Here is a 22,222-nt window from a genome sequence, read left to right as displayed (position 1 = left end):
CCCTCTTTTTTGTTACATACATTCCAACAAACAAAATATACCCTTTCACTTATTTTGTAAGTAACAACTGAAACTACATCACCACATATATAGCGGAATATAGTATCTATAAAAAGGAACATTTCTTAACTATATTTAACTTTTAGAAGAAATGTTGAATAAATATATAAATATTTGCAGCTATAGTACAAGAATTAAAATTGATTCTTAAGTATATTTCCCCACACAGAATATGTATAGTTAAAATAAATTGAAAAGTCGTGCTTTCCCAGCTTGGTAACAAATCAACACTCAAGTTAAACCCGCTTCCTTTTACCACCTGACACAGCTCATCAGAGAGGGAAGAAGAACACAAACAAGGCATAATCCAGCAGAAAACGAGACTTACAACAATAAAAGTCTCAAATCCGAAAAACGATCCACTAAATTTCGTACAAGAGGAGGCGCCACGTGTGGTCCTGTTTAACATGAGGCACAAAATGCATTAAATCAAAATTTTAAACAAGTGCAAAAATGTCAATAAAAAAGCAGAAGGAAACAAGCGAACGATCGAAACGATCGAAGGGCAAAAATAACTTTTTTTTTTTTTTGTTGCTTAAATTTGATTTTTCGAATGGCGAGTGTGAAGCTGGAGTCTCAACCTTATGTTGCATGGAGTGTATATGCTGGCATGCTGTGCATTTAATTTTCAGCTTTTGACATATTTATGATAACTTGGGTCATTTACGTGCAACCTTTGTCTTGTTGAACACCCCAAGTTGTTGTTCGAACGCCAGGTGGAAGGAAGGTGCTGCGCCTGTGCAACGTGCCTCAACTCATACCGAATGTGGCATTCCACATACACAGAGCAGGGAGAGAGCAAAAGGGCAACTACTTGGTCAGGGCAGACAGTCAGTCAGCGGACGGCACGGCAGGACATCGTTTAATTGCGAACAAGTTTTTTAACACGATGTTGTACAACTTTGCCTTGTTTGCATAAACTCAAACTCAAACTCCAACTCCAACTGCAACTCCAGCTCCAGCTCAAACGAAAGGAAAAGAGAACAACAACATAAAAAATAAATAAACAGTCATCATGTTGCTTGCAACATGTTGCCAAGTGCTGAGCCACGTTTATACAGCCTGATTATCCTGGGGCCGATTGCCTTTTGTTATAATGAGTCTTAACAGCAATTTTTATTGAAGGCAGCTGCCCTTGAGCTCAATGCCTCGATCCTGTCGCCTCGCTCATTTCACCTGATCCTGACGCATTGATAACGCGCTGAAAGCCACACCACAAATTAATTAATTTATGAGACGACGACCCGAAAGGCGCGGCAGTGCAAAGCGTCGCGCTTCGTCTTGGCATTGAGAAATGCGCCTCACTGATGAGCATAAAATTGCTCCCATTTCACATCAAAAGAACGACGAGTACGAGTATAACCCACATTCGCATGTCGCAGTCATAAATTCCATGTACAACAGCAACAACAGCAACAACAACAATAACAATAAAAATTTTCATGCTAATGAGCAACACGCTAACTGTACAAATGTCTAGTGTGGAACTGCAACTGCAACATGTCCCTGTTTGGGAATATATATAGTATGACTATATGTGTACCTACGTCTAGGCCTTTTTTTTCGAGTGAGAGGGCTTAGCAAATGAAGCTTAGAAGCTTTTGTCCTTGCATGGCATAACTCATAATTTCCTTCATTTCTATCTCTCTCTACCATTCTCATTCTCTCTCTGTCTGTCTCTATTTGTATAACTTTGCAGCGGTTATTATAATTTTGTCATGAAATGTGTAGCACATTTCCATATTATTAAACCTATATTTCTAGGCAGACTCTCTGTTTTAAATGAAACTTGATACTTTTATTTTTGCAGGACTACTGTATCATATAGGGATAATTGTTGCTAAATCAAGATTATTTATAGAACATATTTATGTTTCTTAAAATATGCCAACAAATCTCACAGGCTGTGTATAAAAACATGATATTTATTAAGATCAGATTATTATATTTTATAAGAAACTGTCATAAGAAAGATTGAGCCTTAAACAAGTTTATTTTATAAAAAACAGTGTTGTTTTCTTGGGATATCGCAAAAAAAATCACAAATTATGTATTTAATAATAGTTTACAACAGGGGTGCCACAAAATTCGAAAACAACCGAAAATCTCTCAAAAACTGGGACTCACCCATATGCTGTCAAAATTTTATGAAATTCCGACTATCCGATATTTTGTAAAACAAAATATTCTTTTTAAGGATATTTTAATTAAAACCTGTATGCTTAACTACAATTTTACAGAATTCTGAGTGAGTATGCAAGAGTAGCCGAAAATGACTTTGAATTCCCATTTATTATTTAATGTGAGAGTTTATAAAACTATTTTTTTATATCAAATCTTCGGACATAACTTTTTTCTAGTTTTCTTTTCTCTCTCTCGTTTTTCAGCTAGTGTATCAAATCTTCGGAGTGTCGAATATAACTATTCTTTCTAGTTTTCTTTTCTCTCTCTCTCTCGTTTTTTGCACGTCCGTTCGTCGCATCGGCCCACACACGACTACAACTATGCGGCCGAGCATGGACTTAATTTACACTTTTGTGTTGGGGCGCGTGTTTATCGCACACACAAAATCTCTAAAGTTGCACACACACACCTGGGGAAGAAGAAGCAGAGGCAGATAGAGGGAGGTTGGTGATTGGGGGTTTGGTGCTATATGACTGCATTTTTATAAGCTGCCAACATGCGAAAATGGGCTTTAGCAGTTGTTATGAGTGTTAACACTCTCATGGATACCTGGGACTGGCCCGCCAACAACAACACCAACAACACAAACAACAATAACTAAAGAACGAAACCGAAACTGAAACCCTGTGGGTTCTCTGCTTTATTATTATTTTTGGACTGGTGATATAATGTATTTTTACTGCTCTATGTATGTGACTTTTGTAATTTGCTGTAAATGTTGTAAAATGCCTGACGTGTAATTTAATTAATAACAACAACAACAACAACAACAACGACAACAGCAACAAATAAGCGACATAAAACGAGCAGTGAAAGTTTTGCAGTTATTAGTACGTTATAAAAATAGTTTTTTCTTTTGTTTTTTATTTTTTCATTTAATGAAATGTATATGGCTGAAAGGGGCAGAGGGGTCGTCAGGATTGCGGCCTGAACTTCAGTTAGTGTGGCTTTTATTGTCGTGTTAGCAGGCAATGCCAACTGGGTGGGGTTCGGTTGTAATCTTAATTTTCGTTTTCGTAGTTGCTAATTTCGAAACCATATATCATCAAGGGGCGCAGCAGCAATTCATCAAATGATAATAATAGCGATAGTCGAGAGAAATTCGCTTTCAAAGTCTTAAAGTGTAAATAATGCAAGTCGAGGCTTACACATAATATGACATGTATTTTACCTTTTTATAGGCAATCTAATCTATCTTCCAATAGGAGATTTTTGCTTTGTGATCAAACAATTATAATTCTAATAAACGAAAATAATTTTACACAAATATATAATTTTCAAATTAATATAATTTTTTAATTCAAAGAAATATAGATCCCACATTTTCAGCATAACAGTTAGATGATTAAAAAATATAATAGGTTCGTAATCATATAATAAAATCATAAAAATACAAATGTAGAAGATTGCCGATTAATAAGTTAAAAGATTTCTAAATATCATTATATTAAGATTTTGCATCCTTTCTTATAAGGAAAAAGTTTTAAATTTTCCGCCTAGCACAATAAAAAAATCCGATTGATTAAAAATCTCTTGATTTTCAAACAACAAAATTCTGGAATAGAATTCTATTGATTTATATTAAAGTAATAAAAATTATAATAAATCTATATTAAACAGCGACAATCTAAATCTTAATTTGCATTTATTTCTATTATATTTTTAGTATACCAGTTTGTTGCTTGCTTGTTTTCTGAGCTTCTTGCAGCATATACTCTCTCAGTCGAATATCTCAAGTTGCAACTGGCAATTTGAGGCGTGTTAGAAGTTCTACCCCCTCTTCAACCCAATCCAGAGCAACCTATCTCATACCCAGCTTGCATGTTTGGGTCTGTGGCATTCTCTGGGTACGTGCAGAAAATAACACAGCGATAATATTAAATTGCTGTCAACAAGAAAATATGTTGGTAAGTTCTTTAGCTTTTTTGGTATGTTGTAAGCCTCAATTGATTTTCTGTCAGCGCACAAAGTGCATAATGCAAAACACTTTTGCAAGTGTTGATATGTGTTATATGGTAGTTTCTTATCAACAATGCCAGTCTATTGCCTGGCTGACGGAATGATGGACTGACATGCACAGAGCGAGAACGACAGAGAGAGAGAGAGAGGGAGAGCGAGAGAGAGAAGCAAACAAATAATAATCAACGGTCTAACATCAAAGGTGAAACAATTTCAAGTTTTCATGTAATTGCCGACATGCGCATATGCCATAAAGAAAAACCCCTTGGAGTGAGAACAGCAAGAACAACAACAACAACTAACATTCCTTTGTTTTGCCAAGGCGCCAAACTATTAACCGAATAGCAGTAAATTTGTTAATGCCTTTGTCTAAACATGTGCGTTGGCAGGTGCCTTAAATTCCATAGACTTAACTCAGTTTGGATGGCAAAAAGCAAAAGCAGCTGAAACCAAAAAAAGGGGTTAAAATGTGTTTATTTGTTTATGGGGCAACCCCCTGCAGTTTCCCCCCGCTGCTGCTGTTGTTGCCGCTTCTTCTGCTGTTGTTGTTGTTGCTGTTGTTGTTGCTGTTGCTGTTGCCGTTTATGGTGTCCAAGAATAATACTCGCAAAGGGTTAGGCCCATAGTTATATATAGTTGATGCCCCAGTGCGTTTGACTAATGTCTCATTTGCATGCCAAAAGCAGTTAACAAGTTTTAACAGCGCAGCGAGTTAACCAAAATTATGCCTTGTCTTGCTTTTAAAAACAACTTAGTGGATAATACACCCCTAGTGTTAAGCCATCCAGTCAGCCATCCAATACTACAGCAACAACAACAAAGACACATTCATTTCCTCCTTTGGCGCGCCTCAAGTGTTGTCACCTGTCATAATAAGTGCGGAAGCAGCAAACGTCGAAAGGAGACCAAAATGAAGAAGAAGAAGAAGAGAAGAGAATGGAAAATATAAGCAAAATCAATATATCGAATAATTAATACACTAGAAATATGACTCCAAATTCTACAAATAGAAAAAAGATATAAGACAAGATAAAACTTTGAAGAAGAACATGCAGATAAATATAGCTAGATATTGATAAAACTAAAAATCAGGTTAATTTATCAAGCTCGGGGAAATTAATGAACTTAACTTCCCATCTGAATTTTACATCTCGAAATATTCGTAAAGCCAACTTTCTAAAGAAGTCATTTTACACCATTTGCAATTTAGAAAATTAAGCAATAAGTACCAAGCCCACTATTTTATTGAGCCTAACGATTTTCTTAAATTCAACTCACATCTCTAAATAGAAGCCAACTTTCTGCAATACTTCATTTATACCCTATTCCAAAGTTAACCAATCTTAACTAAAATAATAATAGACTTAAAAAAAAACCAACTCTTCTAATTAATGGAGCTTAAGGGATTTTGAAGATTTAACTTACATTTCTAAATAAAAGCATACTCTTTGAAGAATGGATTTTACACCCTTTTGCAAGCAATTCGGAAATTTACAAAAAAAAAAATTATAAAACAAATTATAAAAATAAAAACCAAGTCTACCAATATATTATTTATCAAATTCTGCTCTAATTTCTAAATAAAAACAAACTTTCTGACAAAGTGCATATTCCTCTTATATAGGCAATTTAGAAATTATTACTGCATTTGCTTTCAATTTATAATGTGTGCCGACGGAACGCAACGTTGCTGCTGCTATTTTTCAATTCATTTTCATAATTGCAGCAAATGTAAATTGCAATATTATTTTTTTTTCCCCTTTAACTTCTTCAGTTGTGGCAAAAGAAACACACTCACATTTCTTTAGCGGCATATGCGTGTTGCACTTGAATTTGTTGGAACTGTCGACTGTCGCACTTGAGTTGAACCTGAAGCGAACCTGTTTCAAGTGGATTGTTGTGGAGTGCCTTGTAGGTAAGTTAGTAAGTATGTGGATTGCTGTTGGGGGCCTCTGAAACGGAACCGCAAATTATTTTAATTTGCGTTAAATAATGCAACGAGGTGAGAAAAAATTAAGAGCATTGCTGTATGAATTGTATATGAAATGCAAAAAAAGTATAATAATCATAATAACGTTGAGAGAGCACAAAAAAAGTATGGTACATTTTAATGTAGTCGTATATGTATACAAGTCAGACAGTAAGTCGTATGTCTCAGACGAATAAAGGTTGCAATAAAATTATTACACGGCTGTGAGATACTCAGCTCTGTTTGGCACGTCGAGCTTTAGAAAATTAAAAATTATAAAAATCATTTAAAAAATGTTTTTTAACATCACATTTACAATATACTATTCTCAATTAATATGAATAAGAATAATAGATTTTTTAATTTATGCTATTATGAAGTCCAAGATGGTATTAGAATATAAACTTCTGTATTATGAAGGATAAATTTAATAGCAATTTTTTGAATGGTAAAATATCTCAAATTATAATTATCTAAAAATATCATTTATGAGGTAGGACAATATATGTATATTCAGTATTAAAAACGATAAATTGAAAAAAGACACAACTTTTATAGAATAATTCGATAATTTTCTTTCCACTTCAGTTATAAAATGCCCGCTTATCACCGTTTGTGAGAAAGGGGTATTCGAAAAACGTTTGGCAGTCGCGCCTGGTAACACTCATTAGCTGACAGGCAGCCTCGTCCAACGGTCTGTCTGCCCCCTTTCATATCCTGGCACAAAGTTAAATGCGCCGACCTGTAATTTGCCTGCAATACGGCGTCGCAATAAACTCAATTTACGCTGCCTTCGTAAAAGACGAGTGCCACATGCCCCGAAAAGAAATATAAGTACGAGAGCTGGGAGTCAAGAGTTGCAAGATGTGAGTTGTGAGTTGTGAGTTGTGAGCTGTGAGAGGCAAAGTTCCTGGAGTTTGAGAGCAGCTCCTTGTTGTAACGTGTTCATTGGTCTCCGACTATCGTAATGTTTATGTGAAATGGCTGTAGGGTGCTAAAAGCGAACAACAATGCCACGCAGTTTAGCTCTTGACATGTTTAGCAACATTGTGGCCAAGCCCATGTTGCTAAAGACCAAGAAGCTCAACCTTTAAGTCTTGAATATTGTGTTGGTGTGTGTGATTGTGTGTGTGTTATATGGTAAGCAGATGTTGTTGTGCGGTAGCCACTACTTGTTGTTAGTGTTGTGTTGTGTTTTTTGGCTTATTCACAGGCAATTTATGCATGTTTAGATCGATCATAACTCTTAATTAGCAGGCAGGTAAACCTTGTCAACTGTTGATTGACAAGACTTTTAAGGTTTCGGCAATCACCGAAAATAAACATTTTTGCGTAGGCCGATCAAGTGAAAGGCGAAATATTCAAAACTATTAAGTGTGTTGAAATATAGAAAGCGAAATTTTAGCTGCTCAAGTTTAAAAGGCAATAAAAATGATGATTGAACCCAAGTTCTTAGTTTATCTTATTAATCAATTCCATCCTTAAAGTGTTAACCAATTTTTTTGTAATGTTAAATCAAAATTAAATTTTTTTTTAATTGATGTGTTGAAATCGAAAAGAGTTTTAACTTGATTAAAGTCAAAGTTCTTAACAAACTTTTCTTTACAAACTTTAAACAAATTTAATTGACCAAACGAATATTTTTAAATGACTTAGTTTATTATAGATTTCAATATTATGCCACACACTATTTAAAATGCAATAAATGAAGTCCAATAAAATATTCCAAGTCATCCTCTTGGTTAAATCTTAATAAACTACAACTATAATTGAATAAATAAATATTAAATATTTTAGTTTAATAGATTGTAGTAAACATTTCCAGCAACTTTATATTTACTAGTTGTCACATAAATAAAAGTTTATTAAATAAATACATTTAAATAGTAATAAAATAATGCCTACACACGGTGTTTATATTCCTTTTTTATTATTTTTCTTTCGTATAAGCCAACTAATCCAAATGTTTTCATATTCGTAAACCTCATTCTTCGAACTGCCCTCAGGCAAACCCACACGCAGTCCAACCAGACACAATGACTCCAATGACTCAAGCGATAACAAACCAACCACCCACACACACATTCAAGCATGAGTACCCGTATATAAGTACGAATATATTCATATACCTACGAAGTAAATGCCACCTTCAATCGATCTGACAAACGCTGATCGATCGCCTGCGAGGCATAAATCTCCCAATGCTATAAAACTCAAGTCAATTATTTTATGATAACTATAAAAATAACATGTATAAAAACGAATAAAAAAATATTTAAAAAAAAAAGAAAACTTGTAAGGACAACAAGTTGTTCATTTTTTCTATCGTTTTATTCGTTTTTTCTTTCAAATGTGCACATTCAATCGTTCAATCATCAATCATAATTTTCAACGATCAACAGCTTTGTAGGCAAACGTTTTCATGTAAAGCCTTAAATATTTTCACACCTTACAAACAATGTGCAGTCACGATCACGTTCAGTTTAGTTCAGTTCAGTTCGGTTTGAGTTCAGGTAATGCGCCCATTGTCTCTTCAACAATGGAAACTAAGCGACAGTTGAACAAGGCCCCCATATAGATTTTACTCATATCTCAAAAAAAAATCTATATTTCTTTCTAGCGAATTATGACGCGCAATGAATGATCGATGAATGATATGATTTTATACGATTTGTAAAGGGTCTTTCAGAAACGTCATATTCCCGATGAGTCAGTGCAACATTTTTGTTTCTTTATCTTTTCTTTTTTTTTTTGAAGATTTATGCTTTTGACTGTTCTATGATGGAAAGTTTGTATAGGATGCTCGATGCCTTTCACTGTGTCATTGACTCGAACTGCTGACGGCTTCATTAATACTCTTCTACGCGGAGTCTGTGCCGATGGACCACAAGTTATGCATAGATATTAGCATTCTGAATGATCACGAGTCGAGTGCGCAGTTGACAGCGTTGACAAGTGAGCTGGCTTATGATTTTTGACAGGCCACAAGGCGTATACATAACATGCAATCAGACAATCTCTCAAATACTTGCATACACCAACTAGTTAATAAATTTAAATTATAGTTTGTTTTATGTTAATCAAACGGCAACAACGACAACAGCAACGACAGCAATTGCATTGAGTCAAGTCATAATTGGTTAGCAATGCGAACCGTAAATCAACACACACACACACACACTCTCAAGGGGTTCAATGGCATATAAAACCCAATAAGATAGGGAAGAGAGGTGTGAGTGGGGACTTGGGAAGACTGACACCTACACCCGGGCGGTAGCTTGAAACTGAAGCCACTGAAGCGACTTAAGCAGCTTCCAAAGTTGTCAGCGCAAAATAAGACAAATGTTCAAAGCGGCGACGTGGTGACCAACCAAAAAAAGTGAAGAAAAACAAATTAAGAATGTGACAGCAGCACAGTTGAATGAATAGGAAATACCCTGTAAGTAGAAGAGTTAAGTTTAAATTAATATATTTAACAAATGGATCAAAAAGCTTAGAAATCTGGCAAACAAAACTAGACATTTTGATAAAAAAAATTGAATTTAAATAAAAATTTGTTTTAAAGATTAAAACTTCATTATTATATGAAATAAAGCTGCATCTATTTGGAGACATTGAAAAGATATTATATTCGGGTATTAAAAAATATATATTATCTATATTACTGTAATAAAAAATTTAAGAAAATAAAATTAGCACAATTGAAAGAGTAGGAATTTCGCTAATTTAGAGCTAGAGATTAAAAAAAAAAAATCTTGCAGTGAAAGGTTTAATTTCAACATATAAGCAATAAAAATTTAACATATCAACAAACAGTTTAAAATATATAATACATAATTCAGGACATATGCAAACTGAAACTTAATTTTAAATTGAAAATTAGCAGTAACTGTTGAAAAACATTGTAAACATATGATGTTCAGCTTAATATATTTATTATTTTCAGCTTCTCAGCATACCCATTTATATTTGTTTATTTTTTACTGGATATCTATATGAGCATCTGTCTTGCAACGCTGTGTGGTCCAATTAAATATGCAACCGGGTCTGAGAGCGGTTCGGGGTCTGTGATCGCGTCTGCCACCAATGTGCGAATGATGCGTGAATTTGGAAACCGAGCAAATCTTGCACCACCACCACCACCACCATCACAGCACCACTGCACCACCAGAGCTCGCCTGTTGACTGATGAGCGCGCGTGAGGCACATTAATTGGAATTGAGCAACCCAAAGGCAATGCAATCCAAGCAATTCAACATTTGAGAGAGAGAGACTGGCGCATATTTTATCGCTATTGAAGCGTTTGGCGTTAATTAAGACAAAATCAGGCGAAATTTTTGTCACATTGCCGAGTCTGAAAGACACAGTCCCCAAAGCGCATACAACGAATTCTGATTCCGATTCGGATTCAGACTTGGATTCTTATTCATATTCCGATTCTCAGTTCAGTTACACTACACTGTGGCCGTGATTAATTGTGCCTTGTGCTGGCTGCCAAGTTCTTTGCGACTGTTTACTTTTTGCTTTGTTTTTATTACGACCACAGCAAAGAAAATGAAAAATTAGTCAAGAAAATCTGGCGAAATAAAATGTCGTCGGCGACATTTTGCAAAGAGTTTCTTTTTATACTTTTTTTGTTCTTGTTTCTTGTGCTTTACATGTGTGCAGTCTGTCAGTGGGTGTTGTAGGAGAACTATATATACATATATATATATATATATATACTTACGATATACTCGTCAGCATTCATCTTATACTTTAATCGTTGCACATTAGTCAGTAGGTTTTGAGATTTGTGAAGAGAAATGGAAGGAAAATAGCCTAATATGGTTGAGTTCAACAGTTGCATGCACTACAAAAGATGCTTAAATTAATTTGAAATATATATCTAAAAAACTAGCAAGCAAATAAAATATTTTCATAACTTTTATTAAATTTTTTTATTAATTCCAAGCTTAACTTTCCGATTGTAGCTCATTTTAAAGTTTAGCTAGCCGCAATATTTTTATTGCAATTATTCATAGAGAAAAATGTGCATTTATTGTTGTTGCTGTATAAAAAAGATCAAAGAATTGGCATTATGTGGTTGTTGTCGTTGTCACATCAACGCGTTGCCATCGACAACAAAATGCAAAAAAAAAAATTAAAAGACAAAAAGAGACTGGCCGGAAAAGCGACTAATTAATGTGCTTTTAATTATAAATGTGACCGCAGAAAGCTGTAAAAATACATATATACACACAAACGAGACCGCAAAAGCTTAGGCAAGAAAATTATATGTAAAGGACAGGACAGTAAAACAGGAGGAGATCCTGACAACCGCAAGGTGAGTGGCAGCAATAAGCAAAAAGGGTCTCTTGTTGTGCCCCATTGCGACATGTCAGGGCAATATAACAATAACTACTCAAGACAGCCCAAAAGTAACACATTCGCAGATGGACATGAGGAGAGAGGGACAATAAACATGGTTATGGACATGGATATGTTGGCTTGTTAGCACACGACACGCTGTGGTCAGCAAATGAGTACAACAGCTGACCAAACTGGGCTCAAACGGCATTCTTCATCTCCCTCTCTCTCTCTTTGTCTCTCTCTTTCTCACTTGACCTCTGTCTCACCTTTGGTAATTGTCGTGTCAATTTGGCACATAACCACTTGCCTGGACTTTCGACTACAAACGACATCGTCTATGTCAAATTTTAAACATTGATTATCTGGAGACATATTCAGCAATTAGCAAATCAACTCGACTGCGGCTTGTGGCATAAGATATAGTGCTAGTACTTGCCACAAGCTCAGACCGAAGGCCTCAGCTGCTCCATAAATGACAATTACCAAAAGTGTCAAAAGCATTCTTGCTCTTAGTGTGCGTGTGTGCGTTTGTATTTTGTTAAGTTTTAATATGACAGCAAATAGATTGGAAGAGGAGACATATTGAATCAGTTCAGCATATGACAAACCATATTTGATATTTAGATGAGACATTGCCCAGAGTAACGCTCCATAAATGACCAAAAATTTAAATTAAATTAAATTAAATCAAGACGCATTGTTAACTACAATTATGGAAAGCTTATAAAGACGCCACTGACGGGAGAATTTAAAATTATATATGTTTCTATTCGGTTATTTCCAAAAGCTTATGATGATGATGGGCTTTGTTTGACTAAATCAGACAGATCTATCAAATGTGTTCCAAAAATCTCTAGAGTTTGTGAAGAGAAATGCTTTTGAAAAAAACCGTTCAATTATTTCAAACATATTTTTATATATTTTTATTCATTTAAAAGATAAATATTAAATTTTGTCAAATCTCTAAAAAAAAATTTAGACATTTAAAAACAATAGTTGCTTTTTTTCAGGAACATCAACATTTGCTTTTGGGTTTCTTTTTCGCTGTTAGAATTTTGAAAAGCTACACAGGGCATATTCTATAAATTTCTAACAACCCTAAAAACAACTAAGTACTTGTAGAAATAATGTTATTTCTTTGGAAATTAAAAATTTATTGACCTTAATTAAACTTATGTTTGTTATTAATTTATTTATAACATAAAAATATGTCATTATTTAACTATCACTATTAATTTTTAGTATGAAAAAATTTATTGTTTCTTAAGATATCTCAGCCAAACTAATAATTGAAATAATAATAGATATGGTTAAAGTTTTAAGTACACACAATCCTAAATATATCTGCAAAGTGAGCGATGCCGTCGGTATGTTTCTTTTTCTTACAGTTATTACCAGTTTTGCTTACTTTTCTTTTCTAATAGGGTATAAAATGTCAGTCAGTGCAACTAATTTGCATATACCCTTGAGCCTGACAGGAGTAAAGTCGAGTCTAGTCACCTAGAAATCGTTGAGCCCTTTCCCAATGGACATGTTTAACGGCTTCATTTTACACATCATTTAATGCAAAACAAGTTTCAGTTGATGTTCTCTTTTCCTTTTCCTTTTCCATTTTTAACTTTTCGCTTTTCCTTTTGTCACTCAATTTAAATTTATACTGCTAAGGGAGGCACACAAAAGGATTCGATTGATTTATGGCACACTCCAAAACAAGAGAGTGAATCTTTCACTTGTCAGAGCCTCATACAGTTCACTGATTTTGCATTGTGCAATTACAAAGTGTTAACTAGAAATTTGCTGGGCTTGCAACATATGGCAACAACATTTACATTTCACATTTGCTGGCAAACAAATTTTAAATTAATTGCGTGTTGTCGAGCGAACCTTTGACACATGGCGCAGTTGTCATTTGGTTGCAAGTTGCAAAAACTAAACAAACAAACAAAAAAAGTTTCTATAATTTAGCTTTAGTGTGTGTGAGTGTGTGTGAGTTGCGGCTCTTCTTCACAAAAATTGACAACACGCAAATGGCTCATTAGCCGCACCTTGAATGGAGATAGGTTTAGCACCTCCTCCCCGCTTCCCTTCTCAGGCACCACAAAATTCGCACTGGCAATTAATAAACTTTACAGCTCATTATTAAGCATTATTGTCTTTCAACATAGGCAAACGCGTCCCCGTCTTTGGCCCCGGCTTGAATGCAGTTAGCAGTTTTGCAGTCTTGCCAACTTTAGCGTTCAACTTGCGGCCATTTGGGTTCAGGTTCCTTCAGGTAATTGCCGGTTTTTGCAAAGCGCCGACTCATATTAGTTGCAGTAATATTTCATTTTGACTCATCTTCGCGTCAATTAAAAAGTAACATGTCTGCTATCACCTCTCGATCTGGTGATGATGAGTAAATTGCATGCATGTTGATAACGCTTCAGTTGCCAGACGAATCTACTTGCAAACTTGCAACACAACAATGGACAGTTCCTTAATTTTTTCAGCCTTTTGTTGATATTGTTGTTGTTGTCTTTCATCATTGTCATTATCCATCTGTGTGGATCTATGTCACCGCCACAAGGCAGAAGAAGAAGCCTGAAGAATTTAGCATTTCAAGCTTTCAACACAAGCTTCACAAATTGTTTCTTTATATCTAAGTTAAGTTTCATAATCTTTTAAAATTATGATGTAAAATAGAATCAATTCTGAGGCCTAATAAAGTCCAAAATGGCATTATGTTTAAGAATTTTATTAGTTTTGAGAATGTTATAAATCAGAATCAAGTTTAAAGTGTTGTTTTATACTAATTACAATATAAGTATTTGATTAAAAATAAAAACATGAGATTTAAAATTTTCAAAGTGTGGCCACCTTTTTAAAAATGATTTTCTGCTTTCATCAGTCTGTCTACCTTAACGATTAGTCCAGCCAATTATCAACGAGTAGTTACCACATTTGTACACACTTATTTGACATGAGTTGCAGTTAAATTATTTGAATTATTTAACAACAATGTTATTGAAAAAGTCACATTCACGGCACATGTTCTATAACAAGTTCCTCAAATAATTTTGCGAAATGTTTTAACACATGTTCAAAGCCTTGTATCAACAACTCTTTCGATAGAAACTCGTACAGCGGATGCAAATCTAACAACAAATGCTTTAAAGTCACGTTGACTCGTTTGTCTGTCGATTAAGAAAAATATGTTCAAGCACGTTAGTTAACATCAAAAAAGAAATGAAAAAAAAATAATGTATGTAGGCCAACAAATAAGATAATTTCAGCTAAGAATTTGTTAAAGTTGTATAAAGTTCTTAAGCAATGTCAAGTTTTGTAATTCTTGGACTTTCATTTTGTTGTCGCTTTTGTGGGTTGTCCCACTGAAACTGATTTCAGACTTGAGTGATTTTCTTGGCGAAGAAGAAGAAGAGCTCAAGATTTAAGTTCAAGTCAAAAATCATTGAAGCATTCATAGCGATTTACCCCGTTAATGAGACCATAGATAACAGCAAAATAAACTGTCAACTTGGCCAAACAAAGAGAGACAAGAGGCGCACACTGATTAAGTCAACCCTAACAAATAGAGTTGCGTTCGGCAGTAAACAAAATAGGCCGTCCCTTGGTTAACCCTCAGCACAACAAAAGGGGTAAAATGTGCGAAATATCACAACTTGTCACTCGGATGCGTCACAACAACAACAACCACTACGTCAACAACAACAACCACTACATCAACAACAACAACAACGATGCCAGTTACGCCGGATTAACAACCCCTTCTGTATCGAGACGAAAGGGAGTTCGATGCAATGAGCGCAATTTATAAAATTGTTACGCTTAATAAATTAAAATTTCATTTTGAAGTATTGGGCGTGAAATTGAGCTTAGCTGAGGCGTTTCTCTATGCCCGAATTCGCATTAGGGATGGGGGTGTATTTATACCCAAACAAATTATTCAAAATTGGTTACGTTGATTTTAAATCCTTGCATTTAAATTAAGCCATTTTTAACTGTAAATAATTCAATTATTACTTGGTATTTAAATTTATATAGAATTTGAATTGGAAGTGTACTTTTATTGCAATTTATTTTATTTCTCAACTAAAATTTATGTTCTCGATTAATTTTAAAATCATAGGTGTTGTAAGTTGAACTAAATTATATTTTCCTTCCATTTAGAATTATAGAAATTTTAAATACATTTTAATTGGTATTAACGCGAAAATTTTTTTTCTGCTTGCGTTTTATCTAATTTTAAACAAAGTTTTAATTTGAGAATTCTCCAACTATTTTTGAAATGTGTAGAAACAAAATTTGAAATAAAACCAAATTCGGAGCTCATTGTTTTATGATTTATATTCATATATAAGTCGTATTATATTATTCTTATATCAACCAATAGGTATCTAAGTTTTATTTCATGAATTTAATCTTATAACTTTTGAAACTACCCATGCTGATGGATCAAAAGCTTCTGAAGGCGGCGGCAGCAACAAAAGCCATGATCTAATCGACACACGCAATGCTCGTAGTTTAGGCCAATTTCTAATCAAACATTTTCTCACCTCAGTCTGAGCCGAGTTGTTGTTGCTGCTGCTGATGTTGTTGTTGTTACCCTTTTGCCTTTTTGTGTTGTGGGCGTGTTCGTTGTTGAACGTTCTGTCGGCGTCGGCATCGGTTGTATCAACAGCAACAGCAACAGCAACAGCGGCAACATTTCTGTGTTCTTTGCATGTTTTTTGTTTTTCTTTGCTGCAGCCGCATTTAACTTGATTCGTTGTCGTTGTTGTTGTTGTTGGTCTGACATGTGAGAATTTGCCGTAAATCAACCTGTTGCTGTTGTTGTTGCTGTTGCTGCTGTTGTTGCCGCACACGTTTTTCGGCGTCTGCGGCAGCAACAACGGCCACTTGGCTTATGAAGTGCCACAGAGAAACAGGTTAATCGATTTTAAATCGGTTTTGATGTTGTTTTGATCGCTGCTTTATGCATGATTGTGTGTGTGTGTGTGTGTGTGTGTGTGTATGTCGCTGCTCTAGTTTTCTAGTTTTTGACGTCTGAACTTGATTACAGGTGATTTTAATAATGATGTGTCTGCTGCATGCAACAACCTCAGCCACAACGCCAACAGTTAATTAAATGGAACCCGCCAAGTGCTTTGGGCAGATGCGTCTTTTAATCCTTGATATACTCGTATGCCAGCAATGCCAGTTGGCCAATTACTAAGTACGAGTAGTTGCTAAATGCGTTGCATATTCATTTGTCTTGCTAAATGAATGGTTTGTGCACTTGATCAAACCAAAATACCCTATGAAGATTACAGAGTGCATTTAAGTCGATGGAATTGCAAAACTCTCAGCGGCGAGCAAGCAAGATAAAAATACTTTGTTGAAAAAGAGCATAATAAATTCTACCAACTCTTAAGAGAAAAAGAGAGTGAGAGAAAGCCACAGATAAAACACAATGATAATGAAAAAGTAAGTAGAGTTCTAAAATACAATCAAAAGCTCTAAAAACATCTGTAGATTTTTAGAAAACATCGAATAAGTTGCAATAACACGACATATGAATATAAAAATAATTAATTATATCCGAGATAAAATTAATTTAAATTATTTACTTTATGAACCTTTATCAAAATTTTTACAATAATATTTTTTACTTGTTATTTCAAGGTATAATATTTTTAAATTTAGTTTAAAAATTTATTTTTTTGTCTGCTAATTTAGAAATCACTTTTTTTTTAAATAAATGAATATGATTAAGTATTTACTCTATTTCTATTAATTGTTAAATTTATTAATTATTATTTCATATAATACATTTTCAAAACATATCCATAATTTATTCTTCCCTTTTAATAAAAAAAACCAAGCCACAATTAATTCCACTGCTACTTGAAACATACAAATCAATAAGCTGACACTGGCGGCAATTGAAGTATCATCTATGTATTTATTTCACATGGCGTAACGCTCAGTTTACCCCACTAACCACACTTAGTAGTACAACATAATTTTCCGCAAGATTTCAAAACAAAACGCGTAAATAAGATAAAATACCAAGAGCAAAACAGGCAAATGAGGAGGGAAATGGAGGGAAAACTATGGAAGCAAGCGAGTGTTGGGGTAGCCCAAGATGATTTATTTGCGAACTCGTCTGTTTGGTTCCACGCGAGTGACAAACGCAACGATGATGATGACGATGCGCTGCAATGGAGTTGGCAGTGAAGCACTTAAAAGTGCTGTAATTGCTGCAACGATTCCATCCCTATCCCCATTCCCATCCCATTCGCAACCCAAACCCGACTCGACTCCACTCAACTCGACTACTGGGATAGCAGGAAGTGCGCGACCGCGCAGACCAGACACTTAAGGCAGTCAGCTAACAGATCAGCGCTACCAGCAACGAGTTAACAGAGCTGCTACACTGAGAGAAAAAATATTTGGTAAATGGCATTGACAAATTACAAGTACCAAAATATTCAAATGACTTTGACTTGTATTTAATTTTGAAATATTCTAAGTTGCTCAAATAATTTACTGGCAACTTTAAAACATCGAGAACTGAAGATATTTAAACCAAATAATGTTTTGAATTACGAACTGAAAACCTCTATAAATCTAAAAACATTTTATAGGAAAACAGTGGCACATACGATAAAATATTAATTCTATAATGTTTTGAAGCTATGTTAACTAACAATAAAAAAATTTTCAGACTTCAGATTCCAACGCAAAAAGATAAAACCAAAAACAGATTCAATGGGATTTAGGTAAAAATAAAACCTACGCTAGTTTAACATAAAAGGCTCAGTTTATGAGTATATATTTAAACATCTAATTTGAATTTTGAAATTTCGGCATTTAAAAGCAATTAAAATTATATAATTTATTAATTTTTAAATTGAGCTTAATTTTTCTAACAGTGTAGCAGATTTCTTCATGTCAAATGATGAATTACAAGCGGAAGAGAGACATTTCAGTGGCAGTGGAAATGAAACTGAGAATCTGTGGCAGGCTCAAGTGTTCTTTATTTTAGTGCCCACTGACAGGCGAGTTGGCTTCTAGTCAACACACACAAACACACACACATGCTCACAGAGAGTTAGTTGCACACACTAATTACCTAGTTAAACTGTCAAATTGACAGATGACAGTTTTGTCTGTGCGCGTAATGCAAGTAACATTTTGCCTGTCAAGTTTTGTTTGCAGCATCCTTTTATTTCGGTTGCATACTTGCAACATTTTTATTTGTCATGCCTCATTTTCTGTCAAAATGCTGTCATATATCCGAAGATCATAATTAACAATTTCGACAACAGAAGCAGCGTCTTCTGAGAAATGCCGCTTTTGTATTTTCATGTCGCAAATTTGCAACTGAACATGGGCCACAAATATCAATGGGCGCACTTCAGTGTTTTCTCTGGTCAACGTTCCCCCTCCCCACACCACACCCGCCGACCTGGTCCAATGTCTGGGCGTTTCGCCGACAAGTACGCGCTATTTGAGTATTAATTATGCAAACGTGTGAAACATTTTAATTGGGTGCAAAGCAGCAGCCGCAACTGCAACTGCAACCAAAGACAAGTCTCAACAGTCTCAAGGCGTCTAACAAGTTGCCTGCCAATGCAAATTTTCTTTCAATTATATTTCCACATTTTCAGCCTTCTTGTCACTATTTTTTTTTTGCTCGCAATTTTTTTTTTTTATATTTTTTTTGCCGCTCGACATGTAATTGCGCGCTTTCCTAGCCACAATTAAACTGTCATAGACATGACGCAGCATTATGACGTCGCAATTATAGCTGTCACTTTTGACAGCTAAGCTCCACGAATTGCTTATGATGAGTTTTCCAAGAGCAAAGAGCATCGAGCATTTCCAAGCTTAGACCACCCACTGATTTGCATTGATATCATTTTGGAATATTCAAGAGGGATTTAACAATTCACCAGCCCACTGAATTTGATTGACATGATTTAACATTTTGTAGGATGTTTTCAACTCTCTTATGCATTTTTTCTTTAAATATATAAAACATGTTTTTTTTGTCAATATCAAATTAAGTTGTCAGCTAACTAAATGAAAGATAATTTAACGTAAAATATTTAGAAATGTCAAATTCAAATACGCATTTGATTAATATATCAAATTTATAATGAAAATTATTATAGTTTTTTTGTTAGACTTATAGAACAGTCTAAGGGAAACAGTCCCCTTTTGTTTTTTTTTATTTTTCAACACTCCGATCTATTTGCAAAAGCTGGCAGCATTCTCACGCCTGCAACAGTGCTGCCAGACTGCCCTAATCAGCTTAAATTATGCTTTTGCCAGGCTTTTTTGGTCGCAATTTATAGCCAGACATTAATAAGCTGTCAACACATGTGTTAGACCCCAAAAAATAAATAAACGTGAAACCAAGAGAATCGTTCAAGTTCAGCTACAAAATCCTGTTTTTAATTTCACTTAACAAACTGCATACGAGCTGAACCCTAATGATGGCTCATAACTTTTGGTCAACACAAAACAATTCGACAGTTTTATATGCGCTTTTAAAGCCCAAAAACTTTTTCGAGGCCAAAGGCTAAAAGTGGCATCGAAGTGAGAGAGAGAAAGATATATATACTTGAACCCTACACTCCGTTGGCCCCAGGTAAAGCCCCGACAGTTAACAGTTGGCATTTGCTTATCCATACCCTCGTTTATATATTGATCGATCGTTCGACATGCAAAAACGCCAACTGCAAAGTCCCAGTGACCGTTGCCCATCGTTGTCGATCCCGCAGTCCGTTTGTCCGTCTGTCTGTTTGTCCGTCTGTCTATCCCGCTGTCTCTTTGTCTGCCTTTTATTATTAATTTTTGTATTGACTCTCTCCTGTTCTCCTTTTTGGCCATTTAACTGATTACAGTGCCTTGTGTCCAGGCCCAGCAGGTGGTTTTCAATATGCCTCAGCATCGACGCTTCGATGTCGTCGTCGCTCCGTCTGCTTTGGCCACATTGAAGCATACTTTGTTATCGAGCAGAAAGAAAAAAACGCAAAGTAAAAATAAAACTCATCAGCCGCGACATTCCGCAACTGCCAACTGTTGGCAACACCCACGCCAAAAGTGGCCAAGAAAAAAACCTAATCCAACGACTTATTTTGAGCCGGCAAAAGCGATAATTGTGCGTTTCCAAATGGCACGGTAATCCAGCTCTAGCCACACCCATTACGTTAATCATAATAAAAACATCAACGTTGCAACGTTCGAAATTTACAAGCTGCCCTCGAGCAATTCCCGCTACCCCAATAACAATGAAAGAGTTGCTCGCCTAGGCGTTGTAGCTGCTTAAATGCAACAATTTTATTTGTAGCAGCAACGCATGCAACTAACTTGAGACAATGTAGTTACACTGAACAAAAAAGCAAGGTACTTATGAATTAAAACATTTTCAGTTACATAATTTAACGATTGGAAATTATGCAATATTTTTTGATATACAACCGAAATAATACTAAATTAATTAATTTAAAAAAAAAATAACAAATTTTTAATTTGAGCATTGTACACAAAGTACACCAAATAATAATTGATTTTTGCTGACAATTTTCGTGCAGTGCAATTTTTGAGCTCCTGGCAGTAGCAACTGTAAAGCTGTCGCCCCGCTTTGCAGCTTCTCTCCTCTTTGCTCTCTGTGCCTCTCTTTCTCTCCACGTTCAGACGCTTATGCGCCTCTCTGTCTGTCAGTTGGTCTGTCAGAAATTGCCAACATGCCAGAGATTACCAACTGTCAGTTGAATGTCATGCCATTGGAACATGCCGTCAACTGAAGTGTTGAACTAATTTAGCAGCTGTTGAAAAAAGCCAAAACAGAGCGAGATAGCTACACATACAATAGGGAAAGATAGCAAGAGTGAAAGAGGGAGGGAATGAGAGCAAAAGAGAGAGTTACCCAGGCGTATGTGTAATGTGCAATAACAAAGAAATCGAAATAAAAATTCAAGTATTTATGCACAATGCAAAAATTTATTAAAAATTGCGGCTGTGCTGCAATTAAAATGCTTGGCGCGCATGTTGTACAGTGTACACTGTCCATACATACATATGTACATAACGTAAATACTAATGTACAAATGATTGCAATACAATTAGCTGCACATTAAAAACATATGATAATTATGGCGTGCAAAAAAAAAATAGCTGACGGCGACGGCAACGATGATGATGATGATGTTAATGATGTTAATGATGTTGATGATGTTGACCAGCGGCAACAGCCCACGCCAACATCGTGACCATCTTCTAGTCAAATGAAATCAGCGCGACGACGGATCCGTTGATGTATCTATGCCGGAATCCATCAGCTTTAAAGGAACCAGCACCACTGGCAACTGCAACTGCAACGGCAACGGCATCGGCGTGTGGTGTTGATGGTCGTGTAATTAGAAAATGTTGTGCATAATTGGAATTGTAAATGAGCTCAGCTAAAATGCAACACACACACACACACACATACACAGTTAAGAAATGATTATGGGCAAGACAAAGCGTCAGCAGCTCAGGAAGTCAGCAATCTTGTTGAGCGCTTTCCAACAGTTCTCTTTCCCTTTTTCCTCGCTGCCATCCCCGAATGTGTCCCAGTCCCAGTGTTTAAGACATGTTCGTGTTTGCGTTGTTTCAAATGTAAATCTTCAAGTCGTTTCAATATTTTTCACTTTTGTTTCAGTTGCT

Source organism: Drosophila innubila (genome assembly GCF_004354385.1).
Source record: "Drosophila innubila isolate TH190305 chromosome 2L unlocalized genomic scaffold, UK_Dinn_1.0 4_B_2L, whole genome shotgun sequence".
In the NCBI taxonomy this organism is placed as follows: domain Eukaryota; kingdom Metazoa; phylum Arthropoda; class Insecta; order Diptera; family Drosophilidae; genus Drosophila; species Drosophila innubila.
Note: the sequence above shows the minus strand (reverse complement) of the source record.